The sequence below is a fragment of the Brachycentrus maculatus genome, unplaced genomic scaffold (genome assembly GCF_059751285.1).
Source record: "Brachycentrus maculatus isolate JH-2025_06_01 unplaced genomic scaffold, ASM5975128v1 h1tg000344l, whole genome shotgun sequence".
NCBI lineage: Eukaryota > Metazoa > Arthropoda > Insecta > Trichoptera > Brachycentridae > Brachycentrus > Brachycentrus maculatus.
This window is the reverse complement of record NW_028281093.1, coordinates 1,059,001-1,065,000: the sequence shown is the minus strand read 5'-3', so window position 1 is coordinate 1,065,000 and position 6,000 is coordinate 1,059,001. Positions and strand designations below refer to the sequence as shown.

At 28.9% G+C, this 6,000-nt stretch overlaps 1 protein-coding gene across 3 annotated transcripts in view; it reads left to right on the top strand.

Annotated features, from left to right (window-relative positions):
* Positions 1–6,000, top strand: part of tinc (transmembrane protein tincar) — a 293,902-nt gene that overhangs the window by 59,106 nt on the left and 228,796 nt on the right. For 2 of the 3 annotated variants that reach the window (XM_088269295.1, XM_088269293.1), the window contains exon 2: positions 2,534–2,568. The exons of the other annotated variant lie outside the window; for it this stretch is intronic. The gene's annotated coding sequence lies outside the window, so the exon portion shown is untranslated. The remainder of the gene's footprint in view (positions 1–2,533; positions 2,569–6,000) is intronic. 3 annotated transcript variants of the gene reach the window in all.

The window sequence follows — 6,000 nt, the reverse complement described above, 5'->3', positions numbered from 1 at the left end:
TGATATTTTCTGGCGTTTCTCATGTGTGTGATTATAATCCAGGATTCGGACCTCACATACTAATAAAAGAGTTTCTGCTTAATAAAAAGCTTCTTTTCATCTCACCAATAGATGTCTGTAGTGAAGTTCTAGTGATTCAAGAACAATGTTTCAAAATTGGTTCGCATAAGTAGAACTTCCAAGAATTTGAGTAGTGTGGTTGTCAATAATGGGTAGAATTAGTGAATGTTACACGTGTGTAAAGTGATCACTTAAACCAGCCTATGACGGTCGTCAGCCCCGTAAATGCCCAGACTTCCATATTCTTCTTCATCTTTGATGAGATGTCAAAAAATAATATTCAATATAACCCTGGACTGGTACCTGAAGCGGAGGGCTGATCACCTTTCCTTCGCGTGTTAATGATCGACATAACAACACGTCAATACGATGCAGTGCCCTATGCACCATTGGGTGCGGATGAGGGTTAGAAGAAGTTTAACAAATTGTATAATAGTAATAATATTCATATTTTAATGGGTAATAAGAGCCCATGTATATTTTGTTTACGAGTTTGTATTTACAATGTAAATATTAAGTTTGTGTTTGTGAAAAGGTGTCTGGCATTAATCTTCCTTTCGGGCCTTAAGCTGGTTTTTTAATGTTAAACCTGACAGCAGCCGGCTACCGCGTACGCTTACACGTTGTTGAGAAATATTGATAATTACCAACATTCCTGCTGACTAACACATTAAACTCACGGGCGCTCAAATGTACGTGACAACAGTCTGTTGATGGAAAATACAACAATGTTGCAAATCGTGGCAAGAATCAATTTTGTTTTATTTTTATTATAACTTAATTATACTCCGGATTGGTTTCGAAACGAACAATTTCTTCCTTAACCCTAATTAAGAATTTCATTAATTGATTCGGCAGTCACTTTGTAGTAAAATCTATCCATTTTTAATTTAAGTTTTACTTAGTAAATACCAATATTTCTTAAAATCTATTATGTCACGTGTTTCGATGCATTCCGCATCAAACGGTGTTAGAAAATGATGCGGAATGCATCGAAACACGTGTCAATAGAATTTAAGAAAAAGTGGTATTGATCAAGTAAAATTTAAATTAAAAACTTATTATGAAGTTTGAAAATGGAAAATTACAAGGTTCCTCAAATATTAACTACATAATTTTATTTCCTCATATATTTTATTTGACCAGTGACCGGGTTTCTTCGTTACCGACACCAGTTTGATGATGTTGGTAACGACGAAACCCAGTGACTGGTCAAATAAAATAAATGTGGAAAAAACTTTTATATATATATATATATATATATATATATATATATATATATATATATATATATATATATATATATATATATATATATATATATATATATATATATATATGTGTATATATATATATATATATATATATATATATATATATATATATATATATATATATATATATATATATATATATATATATATATATATATATATATATATATATATATATATATATATATATATATATATATATATATATATATATATATATATATTTATATATATATATAGATATATATATATATATATATATATATATATATATATATATATATATATATATATATATATATACATATATATATATATATATATATATATATATATATATATATATATACATATATATATATATATATACATATATATATATATATATATACATATATATATATATATATATATATATATATATATATATATATATATATATATATATATATATATATATATATATATATATATATATATATATATATATATATATATATATATATATATATATATATCAAAGTTGTTAGTTTATTATGCATACGTCTCGATTTGCAATATTTTTGTATTTTGCATCAACAGACTGTTGTAAATTTGACGTAAATTTGAGTGTCCACGACAGTGATTTATTTTATTTTAATCACCTTGAACATCTTATAATAACTTAATTATCAAGCGTTTCTTCCTTTTAACACTCATAATAAATTTGAAAATGGAAATCACAAGGTTACTAAAAGATTGATTACTAGCTGTACCTACCCACGGATCGCTGTGGCTTAGTCTGGTTAAATGGAAAAGAAATGAAAGAGAAGGCACGTGATTCTAATATGTTTACAATGCATTGTAATGCTTGTGTGTAAACAATATTTTAGCAGTTGTAATATCAGCACGTTGAATGTATTTTAATATTTGTTTGCAAATACTGAATAAACCTCTAAAGTTATTGAAATCGATATATGGACGTATAGGCATTTACAGTGCTTATGACATGTCGTAGTATTAATTTCCAATTAGCGGGAATCGAACTATCGAAATTTCACAGTCTATCGTTCACCCAACAGCGAACCTTTCTTACTGCGAGTACATCAATGACGTATTAAAATGTTTGTTAACTAAAAATTCAAATGAAGTTAAAGAAATCCGCTCTTAAAAGCACCCCGAGGCAAAAGTATTAACAAAATCTTTTATTTTATTTTCAGATTTCAAAGGATTGGTTGCACGTGCGGTATAATCGGTGAGTACTGAGTAACTATACGAACAAAACACCGCGGGCTTGCACCGCAATACGATATCCCTTACCGAGACTGCGTGCACTTTTTTACGTACCTGCTTCGCAAATATAATACAATGTGCGTTAGTATATTGCTTTTTTGTATTAAAAGGTTGGAGGTCAAAGGCATTGCAGTTCCGTACTTTTTAAGGGTAATGTAAAACTGTTCGAAGAATAATGAGAGTAGACTATGTTATAAGGGTTAGAAATATAATCACTTAAGTCTACAGCAGTAATAATGAAGACATTAGGAAGGAATCTCAAGTTGATATGTACATATATATGGTAATTACAACAAAATGATTATTATTACTGAATAATGGAAAGATTATTTTAAAATGTGAACGAGATACTTGAATCAAAACGACCAAGAAGGACTTATCATGACCAAATTTATTAAATATTTTTTGAATGTTTTTTTTTTATAGTGATACCTTGTGGCACATAACCTTTATGAAATAAATGTTTTTACCACTTTTATTTAAAGTACTTTTTTAAAATCAGTTTCGACCAGCAATTTGTTTTCTTCAGGGATAGATATGTACTAAACTTATAACAGTGGAAAAGTCATAGTTCGGAGAGACTTGCAAAATTCGTTTTGGTTTCAATGATTACATATTATGAAATATTTATATTTTGGAGCTTAATAGAAAATAAAACGTATCGCTTTGAAATTAAAACACATATTACTATTTAAATTTAACAAAGAATTTATCATCGAGATTCTCAAACGATTTTTCTATTCCAAAATGCAACACCAAGCAATTTCAGCAAAACTTCAAATATTTGGCAATCAAACATTTCAATAAACTCCCTAAAGAAAAAAAAAATAGATGATATAAAAATCCTTAAGAAAAAAATTAAAGCTCTATACATTTAAATCTTTAAAAAAATATATATTAAAAAAACTTTTATATCTTTTATTATATATCATTAAACCACGAGTGTAAGTCCCTTTCCAAGCACAAGAGCACAGACTCTTTTATGGAGAGGCACAGCGAATCGAAATATAAAAGTTCTACATATGTATAAATGATTCAAATGTTATTATGTTATAAATAAAAATGTAAATTTATTAAATGAATAAAAAAAAAATAAAAAAAATTTCATGGTGTCAAAATGGTCATGCATTGCCATTATACCTAATTTTCTGCCACGATACCAAATAAAAAGTCTCATTTCCTGATATGTGGCGTCAAGTCGTAGCAGTCATAGCAGCGACGAAACCATTAATTTATCCATTTTTAATTAAAGTTTTACTTAATTTATTATTAGATTAAAACCAATATTTTTAGCTTTTCCACTTTTTTATTTGACCAGCGACCGGGTTTCGTCGTTACCGACATCATCAGACTGGTTTTAATCTAATAATAAATTAAAAATGCAATTCCATCACGAAGTGTCAGTGGATAATATAAATCTATTAAAAAGTTTTACTTGGTTAATACCACTATCATAAAATCTATTGTGTCACGTGTTTCGATGCATTCCGCATCATTTTCAATCACCGTATCTACCGTTAATAATGGTATTTATCAAGTAAAACATTAAAAATTAAAAATGGATAGATACTGTGTTCATAAAGTGACTACCGAACCAATTAATGAAATCAATAATTTAACATTAGAACCATACTAACTTGATGCGAGCCTGATATAGAGAAATTATTCATTAATTTCTTTCCTCACTCATTCGTTCCACGTATCCAAACCATCTCAACACACCTATTAAAAATATATAAAACTTAATCTATGTATTTTTAGTTTTAGTTTTACTCAGTAAATACCACTATTTCTTAAAATCTACTGTGACACGTGTTTTGATGCATTCCACATCATTTTCAAACACCGCATCGAAACATGGGTCACAGTAGATTTTAAGAAATAGTAGTATTTCCTAAGTAAAACTTAAATTGAAAATGGATAGATTTTACCACAACTTACTGCCGAATCAATTTATGAAATTAAATCTATGTACGTTGACGAAGGATGCGTTGTCACAACTTCCTTGTTCAATCTAGCGGAAAAAAATAAATATCATCCGACTCATTGGAAAAAATGATTTTGAATATCGACGCGAAAAGGATGCTCTTTTTTCTACCCACCGCCTTATATTATGGTCGTGCCTGTGTGTTTGGGTCTTCGAGAGGCAGGTAGGTACTTGCCGCACTGCACACCTGTCGGTCTGACCTTTTTTTTGCAGTGCTCGCATGCACGGCTCAGATTGTTATGTTCACGTTCCTTTGAAGGCCTATATTGCAAGGATTTTTTTCTCTCGATTCCCGACCATAAAACGCCGTTTTATAGTCGTGATTTTTTTTCTTCCTCGCGGAACTGTCTGGAGGAATAATTATATTTCATAATGTTTATTATTTTATCGCTATTATTTGTAATATTGTAATAATTATACCATTATATAAAAAATGTCTTTATTGAGAAATGCTGAGGAATAGATGGATATTTTTTTCTGCTTTTTGTCTGAGTTCCAATTGAATTCACCCTATCATTTTTCAGTTTAATCTTAAAATTTCTTTGTATTAATTCCCGCCTACCTATTTTTAAGAACGTATATTATTTCCATTATTAATTCAGCAATCACTGTGTGATAAAATCGATTCATTTTTAATTAAGGTTTTGCTTAGTACATACCACTTTTTCTCAAAATCTATTGTGACACGTGTTTCGATGCATCCCGCATCATTTTCAAATACCGCATAAGAAGCTAATTCGTAATTTTAGAGTTGTGTCCTTGGGACAGTGTTTAAAAAATTATGCAGAATGCATCGAAACATGTGTAAAAATAGATTTTAAGAAATCGTGGTATTTACTTAGTAAAACTTAAATAAAAAATAAAAACTTATACTATATTTTGTTTCACTAAGAACGTAGACTAGTAAAGTAGACATCGTTGCAATATATAAGTTTAAATAAACATACATAAATGTATGTTTAAATCTCTTATTCTCTCAAAATAAAGTTTCACCATGAAATAACAAGAGTCAATATTGAAAATAATTATGATTTTTATATATGGCATGAATTAATTACAATCCCGCTATTTAAATTAATTCAAACCCTATAAATTATACATTGTAAATTGAGACAGTCAACTCTTGCATTTAATACAATATAAAGATAAGAAGATTAGAGCGATAAAGACATAGAAAGGAGAGTGAATGATGGGAACTAAGTGAATGGTGCACTGAAATCAGTTATAGCAAATAAAAACCTATCAGCGGAAGCTAAACTGGCAGTGCACAACGGAGTCCTGGTTCCAACTCTAATGTATGGAAGTGAAACATGTAGTTGGCGAAAGAAGGATGAAAGTAGACTGAATGCAGTCTAAATGCGATCTCTCAGAAGAATGTGCGACAAAACGATGTATGATAGATGTGCG